The sequence below is a fragment of the Cryptomeria japonica genome, chromosome 1 (genome assembly GCF_030272615.1).
Source record: "Cryptomeria japonica chromosome 1, Sugi_1.0, whole genome shotgun sequence".
NCBI classification, from domain to species: domain Eukaryota; kingdom Viridiplantae; phylum Streptophyta; class Pinopsida; order Cupressales; family Cupressaceae; genus Cryptomeria; species Cryptomeria japonica.
Window position 1 is genome coordinate 578,337,263 of NC_081405.1, and position 16,976 is coordinate 578,354,238.

Sequence of the window (16,976 nt, forward strand, 5' to 3'; positions counted from 1 at the left end):
AAATGATTAACTTTTGAAGTTGTTATGCTCTAGTTAGGCATAATATATTTTTCTGATACAAGTACACTGAAATTGAAAACGTAATAGATAACTATACCTTCTCTACTATATTATCAAGGTCACGACCCAACTTGTTGAGAGCAACAGCATATGCATCAGTAATGCCAATGTTTCCAATTGCATTTGTCACTTATTGTCCTTGAAGATATTCCATAGAAAGATAATATGTTTTCTTTTGGTTTTTTAATCTAAAAGAGATTACTTCTAGGTTTATTGTAGATTTTCATCTGCTTCAACCCACCTTTGCCCATCCCATGCCTTTGTCCCCATCCCTCTCTGCCCTGGGGGTCCGTTTCGAGGCCTAGATGATCATAGCCCACAGCCACAGGCAAGACCAACAATACTACATTATCTTTCACTCACTCTGTTCACTTTGTATGCAAATTATCCAACAACAGTTCGAGATATAAAACCCACAAGAACAAGAGCCTCGTTAATTCAGTATGGTTTTGAGCTAGACCAAGCGAAACAAATAGACAAATCTAACTCACTACATTCATCACAATCTATCTCTGTTCCCAGCTTTCACCAGGATTCCCTTCCTAAACAAGTGTTACTACTTATCAAGTTGCCATTAGTTTTATGTTCAAAGTTATTCTATATACTCTAGTCGGCTACTACTATCGAAATATTTAGTCTGTATGAACACTCTAATTGGTTATTGAAGAAAGTAGTCTCAAAACGTAGTATACACCAAGCTGTCTACCAAGTAGCAAAGATGACACACCGAGTTGTTATACGCTGAGTGAAACGTGTTACCAGATTAATTGAACCTGGACATACATATGAAAATGTGTTACAAGCAGTGATGACTTTAAGAAAGCTCCCCTCAAAAGAAGATATAAAATCTTGGCGAATTTTTATTTATTTTGGACAAAAATAATAATTTTTATTTGCTAATCTCTCATTTTTCAAAAGAAAAATATTAATTTTATTGGCGAAATTTTTTAAATAAATTTTTTTTGGTAGAAAATCTTGGCAAATCTTAGAAAATAATACGAGTGTGCATTAATTACTTGCAAATTTAATTTTATTAAAAGAAAAAAATTCTTATAGAAAAATAGAGGCCTAAGGTGGAAATCATTAATGCATTTAAAGGGTAGGTACTACTTTATTTAGTTACTACCATTAATTTAATTTAATCTATTAGATTTGTTTGTATTTTGTTAGATAAAATGTAGTTAAAATTTGCAATATTCATGGGGCCTAAAGTTATTTTTATACCATTGATTTGCATTGAGGTCAACAATTGAAAAGCAACTCAACCCCCATGAGCATTACAACTTGTAGGTATAATTTACCTCAGGGAATGCAATGATGGTCATTAGATTATATTTTGAATCAATGGTGGCAACTAAATATTGTTGATCAAACCCTAAAGTAACTAATAATTATGATGTATTATTAGCAAATTAATTAAATTTTTTATAATAAATTCTAAATTTTGGCGAATCTTTGTGTTAAAAAATTTAATAAAATAAACTCTTTGGCGATTTAAATATGACTAAAATAAAATTTTGTAAAAATGTGGCGATTTAGGTCACCATAAAACTTGAACTATTAGCCAAATTTTGATTTCTAAATTTTAAAAAATAGCCAATTACCGAATATTAGCCACTAAAAAAATCTTTGGTTATAAGATTGAGGAATATCTAACAGTTATCACATTGGAAATTGCAGTTAAAGATTGTGTATGATTTTGAGGTCATCTAACTAATGAAATATTTTGCATGGTTATTCACTCGATAAAACATGTTTGTAAGATCGAAGCAATGAATGGATCACTGACATAAGATATCTATTTATACAGCATGAGTTAAGAATAGAAGGGTGTGTGCATGAGTGTAAGAAGACTGTTACAGAGACATAGAGGTCACCGAGAAGGTTTTCAGAGAACAGTCAAAGAACAGAGTAAATAGAAGGGTTTATCAAGTTACTATATGGGTTACCGAGGTATGCTATAAGCAAGGTAATCTTATTCTGAGCATATAGAATCTGCTATAACATTCCAGATGTAAAGTTGCAGATATTTGTAATGATTTATTGTAATATTTTGAAGTTGTAAGAGAAACCTTTAACAGGGTAAAAGACTCTAATCAAGTCTATAAATTGTAAAGCCTCTAATTAGGTGCAACATTTAGTTTAAGTGTTGTAAAATCCTTTAGCAAGGTAGATCTAATAGATCTTGTTACTCCTAATAGGATAAGCTATCAGAAATAGCTAAACATGTAGCTCTAACTGAGCACTCTTTATTATTGTAGTAGTGAAGTTGTGGGTGCCATCCCCACCACAGTTTTTCTCTCTAACCAAGGTTTCTGTGTAACCAAAATATATGTGTTATGTAGTGAATCATGTATGATTGTTATCTATTTGTTTTAGCTTTATATTATGTTACTGCACTATTCGGTTTATGCATAATAGTAAAGTTATTATTGAAGAAAAGTTTTGAAGTACTGATTCACCCCTCCCCTCTCAGTACATTAGCTTTCCATATTGGGCCTAACAATTGGTACCAGAGCTTGAATCTTGGAAAAGGGTTTAACTACCTAAAGAGAAAGATCTTATCAATGGAAGGCTATAAACAATCTCGGAGGACTATTTATCTGTAAGAAGAGCTGGATCATGCTAATCAAGTGATTGTAGACATGCAAAGGCAAATGCAAAAATCTTTGAAAGTAAGAAGAAGATTATCTGATGATTTGCAGGACTCTCAAGAGTTAGTGGAATAAATTGAGACATCATCTAAGAACAGTATATCTAAAGAAATTAAAGAAATGATTGGAGTATTGAGAGAAAAGAACAAAGCACTGGCTGATCAACTAAAAGCAATGAAAAGAGAACATGAACATTTCAGCACATAGATGACTGAAAATCTTGATGCATTATGGACAGTCGAGGATAAAGTAAGAGATATACAAAGAGAGAGACAACAACTTGAAGTCTTAGTATCTGATAAGAATGATTAAATCACAAGGTTGACTAGAATTCAACAAAATCTATCAGATCAACTAGGTTATGCACATCATGAAGCAAATCTAAAGGATGATGAGAATCAAGCATTGAAACTTTAAGTATCAAGGTTGACCGATGAACTTGAAACAGAGAAGAAATCCAAAGAAACACTAAAGAAGAGTTATGAAGCATCAAAGATGTTGGATGAGCAATTGAATACAAGAAGACCCAACAAAGATGCAGGACTCAGTTACAAAGGAAAAGACTCTAGCAAGAAGGGAATTCATACTACCAAGAGAGGAGAATCATCAAAGCAAGCTGGAAACAAGATAAAAATGAAAAGAAAGAAGCCTATTTGCAACTACTATGGAAATCAAGGTCATACTACCAACATATGCCAAATCAAAAAAGGTAAGCAACAAAATGTCACTAAGTCCAATAGTTATTGTTACAATTGCAATAAATATGGTCACACATCTAAACAATGTAGGACAAAGTCTGTAAACAATTATTAGAAGGCAAAATTCAAAGGGTTTTGTAATAACTGCAATAGATATGGACATAGTACTAAGAAGTGTTGGCTTAAGCAAAAGAACTATATGTGGTATGCACACCGAGCAAATGATAGAGATTACCGAACTCACACACATCCTTACCAACAATATTCTGCAGTACCATGGGACTACAATACAAGGATATGGTGTGAATGTTGTGGAAGATATGGACATATAAGTGCTAACTGTTTTATAAAGTTTGGGATGTACAACCGAAGATCATGGAGAAATCCTGGTATGACATGTTTTCATTGTCACAAAGTTGGACACTTAGCTGGAGATTGCAGAGATCAACCTAGACAAGACACTAAGGAAATAAAAGACAAATTAAAGATGATTTGGAAAAAGAAGGAAATTGTGTCAAATGAAGAAAGCACCTTACCTACTGAGTTAGGTGCACCTATTCCAAATTAATCGGCAAAGGTATGAAGGGACTGCATTATCTCAAGGTTAAATCTTAACAATTCCTATTTTATTATGTACTTAATTCAAATCTTCATAATTAAGATGTATTAGTAAGTTTGACATTCTATCAGTCTTTTGAAGCACTTTACAGGAAACTTGTCTAGTCGGTAAATGAAGGAAGTTTGGTTACTTGGTTAAAGCGGAAAAAGGAAAGAAGGTTTTAGTGGAACCGAGTGCATTTAATGTTTTTGACCTAACTTGCACGGAGCCCGATAAGGCATATTGTGTACTTAAAAGCATTTTCACAGTCATTTTCAACTCACCAAGTTTTTGAGAAAGTAGAGCAAAGCGAATCTAAGGCGATCAAACCTTCTAGAAAGCAAATTCAAGGTATTTACATCAATCTCAACGCATTGTTAAGCTGGTTTACCAATCTTATCAAGTTGCTATTATTTGCTAAGTGTGGAATGTTAGTCATTTGAAATACTGAAACCCTAGGGATCCTTTGTTAGCTTTTATCTGAAATCTAAAATGGCGCCTAAGATCCCATTGTTGTCAAGAATGTAGAGAATCCCTCACTAAAATACTCTTTGACTCCCAAAGTTGCATATGAACCAGATGACAAAACCGCTTTTTCACTCATCCCGGATAGAGTGTTATTAGTCGAGGATGTGAGATTCTTCACCAAATGTCATGTTGAAGAACTCAGTCATGTTGAAATCAAAGACACCTATCATGAGCTGTGTATCGATGGTAAATTGAATAGCAAGTATGAGCACATCAAGATCAAGGGATTGACTGAACCACTAACCTATCCCCGTGTGTTCAAACCCCAATGGGTCAAGTTTGTTCTGAGAAGAGTTCATGATGATTTCATGTGGCTAGAAGAGAAACCATTTAAGATTACCAAGGAAATCATTCATCTGATTACCGGTTACCCCATTTATGATCATGCCCGAGCCCAAAAGATGATATCACAGAAGGAATTGATCAGTTTAACTGGAGTGGAATCAAATTGCAGAGGATTGAAATTGAACAATGTCACAGATGAAGAACTAAAATTTGCCATAAGAGTAATAGGTTACTGTTTCTTCCAATCAGTAAAGGAAAACAATGTACGCTATGCAGTAGTAGACCTAGCATACAAAATTGTGAAAAAGGGAATGAAAATTGATCTATGTGAGGTGTTGTTGAAGAACCTATTTGAGAATCTAAACACCATCAGGAAGCCGAAGAAAAACAACTCGGCTAATACACTAAAGTTTGGATCATTACTTGTATGCATGTTTTTCTATTTTGAAAAATTCTTTCCATCAGTTGGTAAAGTTGTTTGGGAACTGCACCGACCAATCATCCATCAGATTAATGACTTCATCAAGAAGTTAGGTGATAATTTCAATGATATTATGGATGATTACTTCAATAAATTTCAAGAAAAAATGCATAATAGGTATAGGATTCCACCCCCGCTAGTGGAGAAATACAAAAATGACATATGTTTTGATGTAGACACTGATTACTGTTATGTGAATGTTGTGGATCCGAGAACTCAATCTTTGTCAACTATGGGATATGAGATTGATTTTGACATCACACAATAGAAAATTGATGTATTTCTTACATTGCCAAGACATGCTACCGAGCTGAGGTATGGAACCTATGAAGAAGTGAAGGAAAAAGTAAAAATGAGCATTGTAGTACCCAAAGCAACAAGAAAGGCAATAAAGATGATAAAGGTATTTTTGGAGAAATTCGGAGAAGATTCTTCCTCTACACCTATCAAAGGAACCATTGCCATTACCAAAGAGGAATCTAAAGCCCAAGAGGTCGCTATAACATTGAGCATTGAATTACCTAAGGGAAAAGTATTGAAGAGAAAGAAACAGGACACATTAAAGGCCTCACCAACTCCACCTCCAAAGCAACCTAACACAAGAGCATCAACAGCTTCACCGAGTAAGAAAACAAAGAGTGTTAGTATTCCCAAGGTAACCAAGACCTACAAGAAATCTACTCAGAGACTCATTCTGGCAAAAGAGTCTAGTGATACCAAATCAGAGGATGCAAGAAAATTTGAGATTGTCAAAAGCAAGAAGGTAAATGTACATAGTGTTGAAAACTTTTGTGCTAATCTGAAAGAATATGGAGGATTTGGATCATTCGGATATGTAAAGTATGAAACTAGAAATAATGATGAGAAGAGACAAATTGAAGAAGCTATCATCTGCACACTTCTAAAATTTCGGTTGGCTCCATTGGAACTAGCTAAGTCACTTCCAAATGAACTTTATTTGCATATTGATAATAGGTGGAAGTATGCAATGGACTCGGAGAAATGGATCAGAGAAAGAAGTTTGGTACATCTATTTCCTAACATGTTAGTAGCTGAAATAAAAGAACATCTAACAACCTACAACTCAAAGTTTCTTGTCAAATAGAGAGCCTTAAAACTGATGAATGGGCTGTATATTGAAGTTGAAAATGAGACAAAAGCAAAGTGGAAGGAAATATTTAATATCAAGGATGCCAGTGAGCAAGCTACAGTTGAAATTGTTGATGTCACCGAGCAAGATCCTGATATTACCGAGCAAGACCCTACTGACACCATTCAAATAGATGAAGATGTCATGGATATAGAGGCATCAGAATAAGAAATGATAGAAGGCAATGCATATGCAAAACTAGTATCTAGTGAATCAGTCTTGGAACAAGTTCAGCCTTATCCATCGGTCAAACAACCTGTCTCAACTGATACCCCTCAGGATACGGATCAAGGCACTGAAGTTCACAAGTCTACAGCAAGAGAAGGTACTACTCAAGGACAGACATCTCAAGAACCTTCTAGCGCTAAGAATGTTGCAACTAAGACACCAAGTACTGAGACACCAAAGGACTCTACAGAGGCTAAAGAAACTGACCAAAGTGTTTCCTCTATCGAACAACCTACCGAGGGTCATCAAGCCTCACAAGCCATTGTCTTAGTTCCATCGGTGAAAGGTAAAGAAAAGAAGATGAAAAAGCATGGTTTTAAAGTTGATTTGTCAGAAACAATAGTGTTGCCCAATATAGATATATCGAAATTAAAGGGGCAAGCATTCATTGATTTCGATGAACTATGCAAAGCAAAGGCCAAACAAGAAAAGAAAATGGCAATTCAAAAGAAAAATAAGGTACTTCAGAAGGTGAAAGCACTCTTAATAGATATGCTACCTGAAGCTACAGTGTCAACAGATGCAGCCATTCACATTCAACTAGATGAACTCCTAACAAATATAGAGATATCTGGAATAGATGCATCAGAGTATTTGAACAAGCTAAAAGACAAAGAGCTCACTGCAAAACTGATAGAAGAGGTACAGAAAGCTATAACTATTGGCAAAGTTAAACTTGCCAAATTTATTGCTGAGTTGACTCCTCAACTCAAGCACATTCTTTATTTATTTTAGAAACTCTGCATATTTTCTTTATTCATTAAAGACATTAAGAATAAAATATAGGCAATTGAGAAAGAGATCATCGCAGAGCCAAGTTCAGTTTAGAATTTGTATACAATGTTACAACAGCTCATGGCTCAACAATTGGACCTAAGAAATGAAGAACACAAGATCAAGATGGACATAATGACACTTCAGACATTATTCCTTCCTCATCTTTCATCCGTTCAAGAACAGATTAACCGAGCCACCTCCTTATCTACTACACAAGAGGGAAGCACTCTAGATGGCTTAATATCATTATTGGCTGATATTCAAGCACAAAATTCTTTAATGGACAATGTAAAGATTGCACTCTCTGTCACTCTCACTGAAGCACAGACCAAGTACAAATCCATTTTTGACCAGTTACCACCCCCGAATGGTAACTAGGTTTTGATGTTTGTCAAAAAGGGGGAGTGATATAGTATTGGGGGAGTGTAGTATCCAAGAGTATCAAACAAAAGGAGTATAGTATACAGGGGAACTATACCAAGCAGAGTATCCAAGAGTAGTGAACCGAGTAGTGAATAGGATAGTAAGCAAAGATCAAAACCATAGCACATAGAACATTGATCACCAAGCATGCAAAATCAGAGTTTTGTACAGTATATCGATAAGGGGAGTATATCTGGATATATTATTTTATTGACTATTATATATACTGTCAGTAAAGTCAAATTTTGCAAGTATATAGATTATTGAGTTATAACTTTGAAATTAGTTTTTGTCAAACAACTCTACTAATGTCAAAAGGGGAGATTATTACTACTTATCAAGTTGCCATTAGCTTTATGTTCAAAGTTATTCTATATACTCTAGTCGGTTACTGCTATTGAAATATTCAGTTGGTATGAACAATCTAGTTAGTTATTGAAGAAAGTAGTCTCAGAATGTAGTATACATCGAGCTGTCTACCGAGTATCATTTCATGTCTACTGAGCAGCAAAAATGACACACCGAATGAAACGTGTTACCATATTCATTGAACTTGGACATACATATGAAAACGTTTTACAAGATCAAGGAACATCTAACCGTTATCACATTGGAAATTGCACTTAAAGATTGTGTATGATTTTGAGGTCATCTAACCAATGAAATATTTTGCATGGTTATTCATTCAATAAAACATGTTTGTAAGATCAAAGCAATGAATGGATCACCGACATAAGAGATCTATTTATACAACATGAGTTAAGAATAGAAGGGTGTGTGCATGAGTGTAAGAAGAGTGTTACAGAGACATAGAGGTCATCGAGAAGGTTTTTAGAGAACAGTCAAAGAACAGAGTAAACATAAGGGTTTACCAAGTTACTATATGGGTTACCGAGGTATGCTATAAGAAAGGTAATCTTATTCTGAGCATATAGAATCTGCTATAACATTTGAGATGTGAAGTTGTAGATATTTGTAATGATTTGTTGTAATATTTTGTAGTTGCAAGAGAAACCTTTAATAGGGTAAAATACTCTAATAAAGTCTATAAATTGTAAAGCCTCTAACCAGGTGTAGCATTTAGTTTAAGTGTTTTAAAATCCTTTAGCGAGGTAGATCTAATAGATCTTATTACTCCTAATAAGGTAAGCTATCAGAAATAGCTAAACATGTAGCTCTAACCAAGCACTCTTTATTATTGTAGTAGTGAAGTTGTGGGTGTCATCCCCATTGCAGTTTTTCTCTCTAACCAAGAGTTTCTGTGTAACCAAAATATATGTGTTATGGAGTGAATCATGTATGATTGTTATCTATTTGTTTTAGCTTTATATTATGTTACTGCACGATTTGGTTTATGCATAATAGTAAAGTTATTATTGAAGAAAAGTTTTGAAGTACTGAATCACCCCTCCCCTCTCAGTACATTAGCTTTCCATATTGGGCCTAACAACAAGGGTAGAAAAATATGTGAGGTAGCCGGCTTCATTGGATTGTTTGGCTCACTCGAGAAAGGTTATGGCTCTATCCTCCAAGAAAAAAACCAACCGACATTACATAGACACAACCTCGATACAATTTTCTAGGGTTTGTCGTCTGAATTTCGACGAACGCGAGCACTTTTTGTAAAAAACATAAATGTCATTGCCAATTCCTTCTTTTCCGAAAACATATATTGAATTATCATCAGAAACCTCCATTGGAATTATTTGTTCACAATATACCTTCTTCGTCAGAAACCTCTGTCGGAATTTGAGGCCAAATGTATTAGTGGAATATATGCATTTGATAGTTCATAATCTCAAGATAGGAAGAAAGTAATTGAGTAAGACTTAAATGAAATAGATGCTAATGATTTTATGATAAGGATGTGTTATTGTGATGTTGCTAGTATGTAGTGACATTAAGATATGCTAGGGAGAAAGTGAATGGGTGAATGAAAGATTAGAGATGATAATTGTTATGATATTATGTTATGCTCTTGATGTTATATGCATTCATGTGATGTTAATCTATGATTTTGAGTAATGATAGTTACCAAGTTGCATTAGTTAATGTCTTAAAAAAAAATTATCTCTATTTGTTGGATATTTTAGTTATTTTCTCTAGGGTATTTTGGCGAGCATTACATTATTTTACTAGGTTAACATATACACAAGCATAACACATTTAGAGTTCAACAAAAAGAATTCCTAGCTTGATTTCTTGCTATAATACTACTATGACTTTCCACTAAGGTCTTAAAATTCTTCTTCTCATGTACTTTACATATATTTTTTCTCAACATAACTGTAGACATAAAAAAATTTATCCCAAGCCTAGGTGGAACTACTTCATTTTTTATGCATTATTCCAACTCTTATCATTTATCATCAATATTATCTATTATTAATAATATCATTAATATTTTTAATTATTATATATAATGAATAACATCTAACCACTATGTGGAAGCCAGTGCTACCCACATTGGGTTACACATGACTAAAAGAGAAGGATTTATGAATGTTTGGTTGGAGTCTGACTCGCTAAACACTGTTAATTGTCTAAGTGGACGCATGGATTGTAGATGGACGATAGCTAACCTGATCAAGGATTGTTGGGATATAATAAATGAGCTGGCATATTTCAAAATCTTGCACGTATACGGGGAAGGCAACAAGGTGTCAGATCTACTGGCCAATTTGGAGGCGAGATAGGTGGTGACTAAATGATGGAGTAGTAGGGATGCATTTCCCAAAAATCTATGTGAGCGGGCCCATGATGATTAATGCGTTAATCAATGATCTTTCATCATGATTTGATTGAGTTGATGGGGAAACGACTCTTTTTGGTTTTTCCTAACCAAAGATCTAGAAACTTCCCTGGTGATTGGATTTTCTATCTTATTATGTGGCCCATTTTTTTCTACTGTTTGAATATTTTTTTGGTGTGGCCCATTTCCTCTGACTAGTCGATGCCTTCTCTGGTGTGGCCCATTTTCTTCTATTCACTGACCAAGAGCATAATGGGTGGGGACAAGAACAGGCAAGAGGCATCTACTTGCGAGAAATGGAATAAAAACAAGGTTGTGTGGCAAGAAGTCATTGATGGGGGAATAGTCCCCTTCTTGGATTGAATTCATGGCCCTTCTCCTCCACTCATAGAGGCCTTTGTTAATGGGCAAAACAAAGGGATCCTCAAGACTTATGGTCCCATATCAGATTGATGAAATCCTGGTAGTGATGGTCACTGGTCTGGAGATGAGTGGCAGAAGATTTTATAGCAATAGGAAAACTAGGGAGGAGGACTTGACAAATTTCTTTGACAAAGACAAGGAGAACTCTAGAATTACCAAGATGGCTCATGGTGGCTACAACAGGAAAGATCATATGGCTCCCTGGGCTGACATGGTCGAGTTCATCATGAGGTATATTACGCTTGATGGCAGATATGCCAACATATTTTCCTATCATTTTACCATTTTAAATCATTTTAGGCATGGTAAAATCATTTATGTTCCTTTCTATCTGGCCTCCTCTTTAGAAAATAGCCTGAAAAAACATTTTGAGAATCGAAACAACCCTATTCTCTACAAGGGAATTATTATGCTCATCATTGAGTACACTAAATCCCTTGAAGTTGGGCCCCCTTTAATTGAGATTGGCCAACAGACTAATATCCAGGATGTCTCTAACTCTGAAATGGATTTGGAAGACAATTGGGTTCCTCTTGATGACCCTTAATATAAACTTGCAGATGAAGGGGAGATGATGGTCACCCATGGGATGTTTAGTAGTAAGAAAACTCCTAGATGGGTGGCCAACAAATAAAAAACCACCAACAAACTGATCTCTAAGGCCGATCCCCTCTCTAAAAATAAGAAGCTGGCGGCTAAGGACTATGGTCCGAAGAATTCGAATCAGGGAATTAAATTGGATATGTCTATCAATGTCCCAAAAGAAAAATAGGGGACTATGGCCAAAGAAGATAATAGTAGGATATAGAGGACTAGTAACCTAATGAGCCTGGTTATGGAAGCTACCAGAAGCCAGGAGAGATGGTGGAAGTGGGTGGAGTGCAAAATTGATACCCTCAAAGTGGGGGTTAAAGAGATTATTGATATATTCAGTACTTCCCTTAAGCCCAGCAAATATGAGAAACTCATGATTATGACCCAAAAGCTCTCCTAGGACATCAAGATGATGAAATGCAATCATGAACAAAGAATTGAAAAGGTGGAACAGTCTATGGTGGAGATTAAGAAAAATCTCAAGAACCTGGCTGACATAAGTAAAGAAGCCATGAACAACAGTATAGAGGGGCTTGAAAAGATCAATGTCATGGTTGCTGATTACAGATCCTACCACAGTGAACTGGTGAAAGATCTTGGAGGGGAATATATGGCTACAGGAAACAACAAAACCACTGGTCCTAGTTATAGAACCAAAAGCAGGAGGAGCAACAAGGGAACCTCCAAATTCATTATGGAGGAGCTGGAGGAAATCAACAAGATTTCCATCCAGAAGAACAAGGATCTAGTGATCTCTCTTAATTGAGAGTATTTCTTTTGTTTTATCTTGTTTTTTTGTGTCTTTTTTGTTTTTGTGACTGTTCGAGGGTGCTCCCCTATTTTTATGTTGGTTCATGTGTGTTTGGCTAATGGTCGGCTATTGTAAAAATTTTGGTTTTGGGTCCATGTAAAGCCCATTTATCTTATAAAAAACATCTATATTATCATTTACCTATTATTAATATTATTATTATCTCATATTCCATTTATCATTTCATAATAGTATTATTCTATCACCTATATATTTAATGATAATATCATTTATATATATTCACAAATACATGTATAAGCATTTACATTATTCATTTATGATTTCTCCTCTATCCATTTGCATCCACCTCACACATGTGGGATCAAACTCTCAATTCATATTATTTAAACCACATTCATCCAATAATCTGGATTCACTCAAAGAATTCTTATAAAAGTAGAACTCCTCTCCTATTTTTCCATCCACAACTTTGCATTAAAAATCATTGTTTTGCATATTTTATATCTTTGTATGCATTTTTGCACTTTTGTTTCTTGATCAATCTCACATTTTGATTTACTTTGCATTCATCTTGGAATCCATCCATCATAGCTTCTTGTGCATGTTCTTTCTAAGAGAACCCATATTTTGAACACAAGATCTTGAGTGGTACAAGAACAATGAGGTAAATTAATTTTAATGCATGTGTGTGTGTGTCTTTTGTTTATTTTGGCCTTGCATGTGTGTCTCTCTTGCGGGTAATTCATTGTCCAATGTTGAATCAACTGGATCTTGTCTCATAAGATCTCAAGCTTGATTTTACATCCATAATAAGTACATGGGTATCCAAATACAACATCTCACTTTGTTAACCAAATTTTCTTGAATAAGTGGAGGTAGTTCAAATCATTTAACCTACACATACATAGACAAGGAAACTATCATCTATGACCAAGAGGAGTTTGCCTCCAATCCATAGGAGTGAGAAGTAGTTTACTCCTGAGCTTTGGGATCTAGTATAATGGCTAGGTAAAAACACATCACAAGGATGAACATCAAATAACAAATATATATTTCCATAGATACAACATAAAATCCTAGCAAAGAAGTCTACACACAAGGCACTTTATAGAGAAAACTTTTGGGAGGGAGGAACATAACTATAGGGGTGATAGAAAAATGTCATTAACTTTCTGAATCCTTATTTTTATATCTCCATTACATCAAATATGTTTGTACCAATCGATTCCTCCCATTAAATCAATATTTCATCAAAAATACCAATTCATAACTCCCAACCAATCACATGGGTACTCATACCCAACACTACAAAATGTCTCCATAGTTGTTTGGATAGTCAAACCCATTAGAAATTATGCCTTCTATTATCTCAACTCCCTCTACCTCAAGCATGGAATGAATTTTCTCATTGATAAAATAATCTCCTCCTAATAACCATCCCAAAGAACATGACAACATACAAAACAAAATACAAAATGCATATTACACAAAGATACAACTTCATAACAACATTTAAATACTAACACATCTAGGAATATGTACCAAAATGCAGCAATATGATAGGGAATTGGATAGCCTACCTAGATATAGATGACAAATTATCTACCTAGATCTAGAAAAAAGCAGCAATATGACGGGGAATTACATAGCCTACCTAGATCTATAAAAATGTCATTAACTCATTGTATCCTTCTTTTCATATCTCCATAACATCAAATATGTTTATACCAATTTATTCCTCCCATTAAATCAATATTTCACCAAAAATGCCAATTCATAACTCCCAACCAATCACATGGGTACTCAATGTACCCAACATTGCAAAATGTCTCCATAGTTATTTGGGTAGTCATAACCATTACAAATAATGCCTTATATTATCTCAACTTCCTCTACCCCACACATGGAATAAATTTTCTCATTAAGAAAACAATCTCCTCCTAATAACCATCCCAAAGAACATGACAACACACACAAAAAAAATACAAAATGCATATTACACAAAGATGCAAGTTCATAACATTGTTTAAATATTAACATATCTAGGCATATGTACAAAAATGTAGAAATATGTTGGGGAATTGGATAGTCTACCTAGATCTAGAAAAATGCAGCAATATGATGGGGAACTGGACAACCTACCTAGATCTATAAAAATGTCATTAACTTGCTGAATCGTTATTTTCATATGTCCATAATATAAAATATGTTTATACTAATTTATTCCTCCTATTAAATCAACATTTTACCGAAAATACCAATTCATAACTCCCAAAAAATCACATGGGTACTTATACCCAAAACAACAAAATATCTCCATATTTGTTTGGGTAGTCATACCCATTAGAAATGCTGCCTTATATTTTCTCAGCCTCCTCTACCCCACACATGGAATGAATTTTCTCATTAAGAAAACAATCATCTCGTAATAGCCATCCCAAAGAACATGAAAACACAAATAAAATAAAAATACAAAATGCATATTACAGAAAGATGCAACTTCATAACAATATTTAAATATTAACATATCTAGCCATATGGACCATAATGCAGGAAAATGATGGGGAATTGAACAACATACTAGCCCACTTACTGCACTTCCTCCATAATATACACCCTCCTTCCTTACCAAAATCCTCACTCTTGATCCTCATACTCAATAATGGAATTTTTATTCTCACGAGTTCAACAATTTCACTCTCAAAGGTCTACTTACCAAGAACAAATCTTCTCTTTTTTAGTAGTATGTATTATTCCTCTTTCCTCTCACTTTTATCATACATCTGATCATTTCCCTACTTCCTCAAACCATAATTCTGGTCATCTAATATGCTTCCAAGTGCCCTCCACTATTCACACCTCTCTCGCCTTCTTATCCAAATGGTCGAACCCATCACCTATAGATATAGCCAAATAAAACTAGGATAAAGTGAAAAAAATTCAAATTTAACACTCCCAAATTATCCCTAATCCTTATTTCCATGGCTTAGGGTGTTATAAATGCATATTAACAGTGGTAATTTATTTATAAATACACAAAAGCACAAATTAAACACCAACTTAAAATAATAAAATGACACATGTAATATTGATCAAACTGGACATTATAATTAAATGCCTTATGCAATATCAATTACGTATTACATTTGCATACCTTCCACAAGTTAATTACTTAATATCACATTAAAATGTTACTTCATATATATTACACATCACAATAATAATGTGTAATGGAAAACCTTAGCCTGTCCATATAGGCTAGATTGACAATACTAGTTTTAACACTAGGTCATCATCCTAACTGCAATGATACAATGATACAATGATACCCACACACTAGATACAATGATTAGGCCAATATGATAAGTGCAAGTAGTCAAATAAATTGAATAATACAAGTACAAAAACACATAATCCAATACATCTAATACTATCATATATTTCATTTATAGTTGAAATTTCATTAGATATAAATACATGCATAAAATAGGCACTCATGATTATCCACATGCAATCTTAATCATTTTCCACATAAATGCAAGGTTAGGACACCATTTTCCTAACAATAATAGAACTATTAAATGTCTTTCTTCCTTCTAGTCATTGTATCAAGCTACTAGAAAAATGGTATGTTGAATTAAGTATTCCCCATATTCCTATAATTTAACCTCTTACCATACAAATTATTTCTTAAATCTTATTAATACTAACATGAACATTGGTTCTTCTATTTATCTTAATAAAAAACATGAACATTGGTTCATATATTGGAACTAGATTTTCATCAGTATATAACACTTGAGAGTTTCCTTCGAACCTAGACTTAGAAACCATAAAATAGGGAAAGTTATATCAAAAATTTCCATTTGATGAAATTGTCCAATTTTACACTAACTATACTTACCAATATTAAGCAGATTGCATTATTAATTTTAATTCACTACTAATGTCATTTTAAATTTTTAAAGAAATATAATTTATCATTATAACTTGGTGATTTGAGGGTCAAGAAATATTTTCTAATCTTTTTGATTAAGGGTAAAATAGGTTTTAAGGGGACTTGAAACCCCTTACGACAGGTTTTGAAGGGAGAACCAAAACCCTATACATAAAGTTTATGGGGATCCAAAACTTACTTATAGAATACTGCAAGAATATAAAACATATTGTAACAACAACCAATGGTCATCCAAAACATCAAAAAAGAGGCTTCAAAGAGATGGCTAAAAGACCTAAAAGGTTGAAGCCATCACACAAGGGAGCTTTATGATACATAGACAAAGGGTTTTCTATGGCATCCATAACGTTAAGACTAGGTAAAACAAATACATAACTTAAATAAAATAACCAGGTGAATGGATTTTGAAAAGGACCCCATAAAATTCAAAATAAAGGAAGTAGTTTCTCCTCCTTAATAGAAAGATAATCCAAAGAAGAGAAAAAATAGAGTGTTTTGATAGGCTCCCCAAACATTCACATTGTGTTTTTGAATGGCTCCCATAACCATAAAAAAGAATAATACAAAATCTCTCTTATATCAATTCCCCAACTCT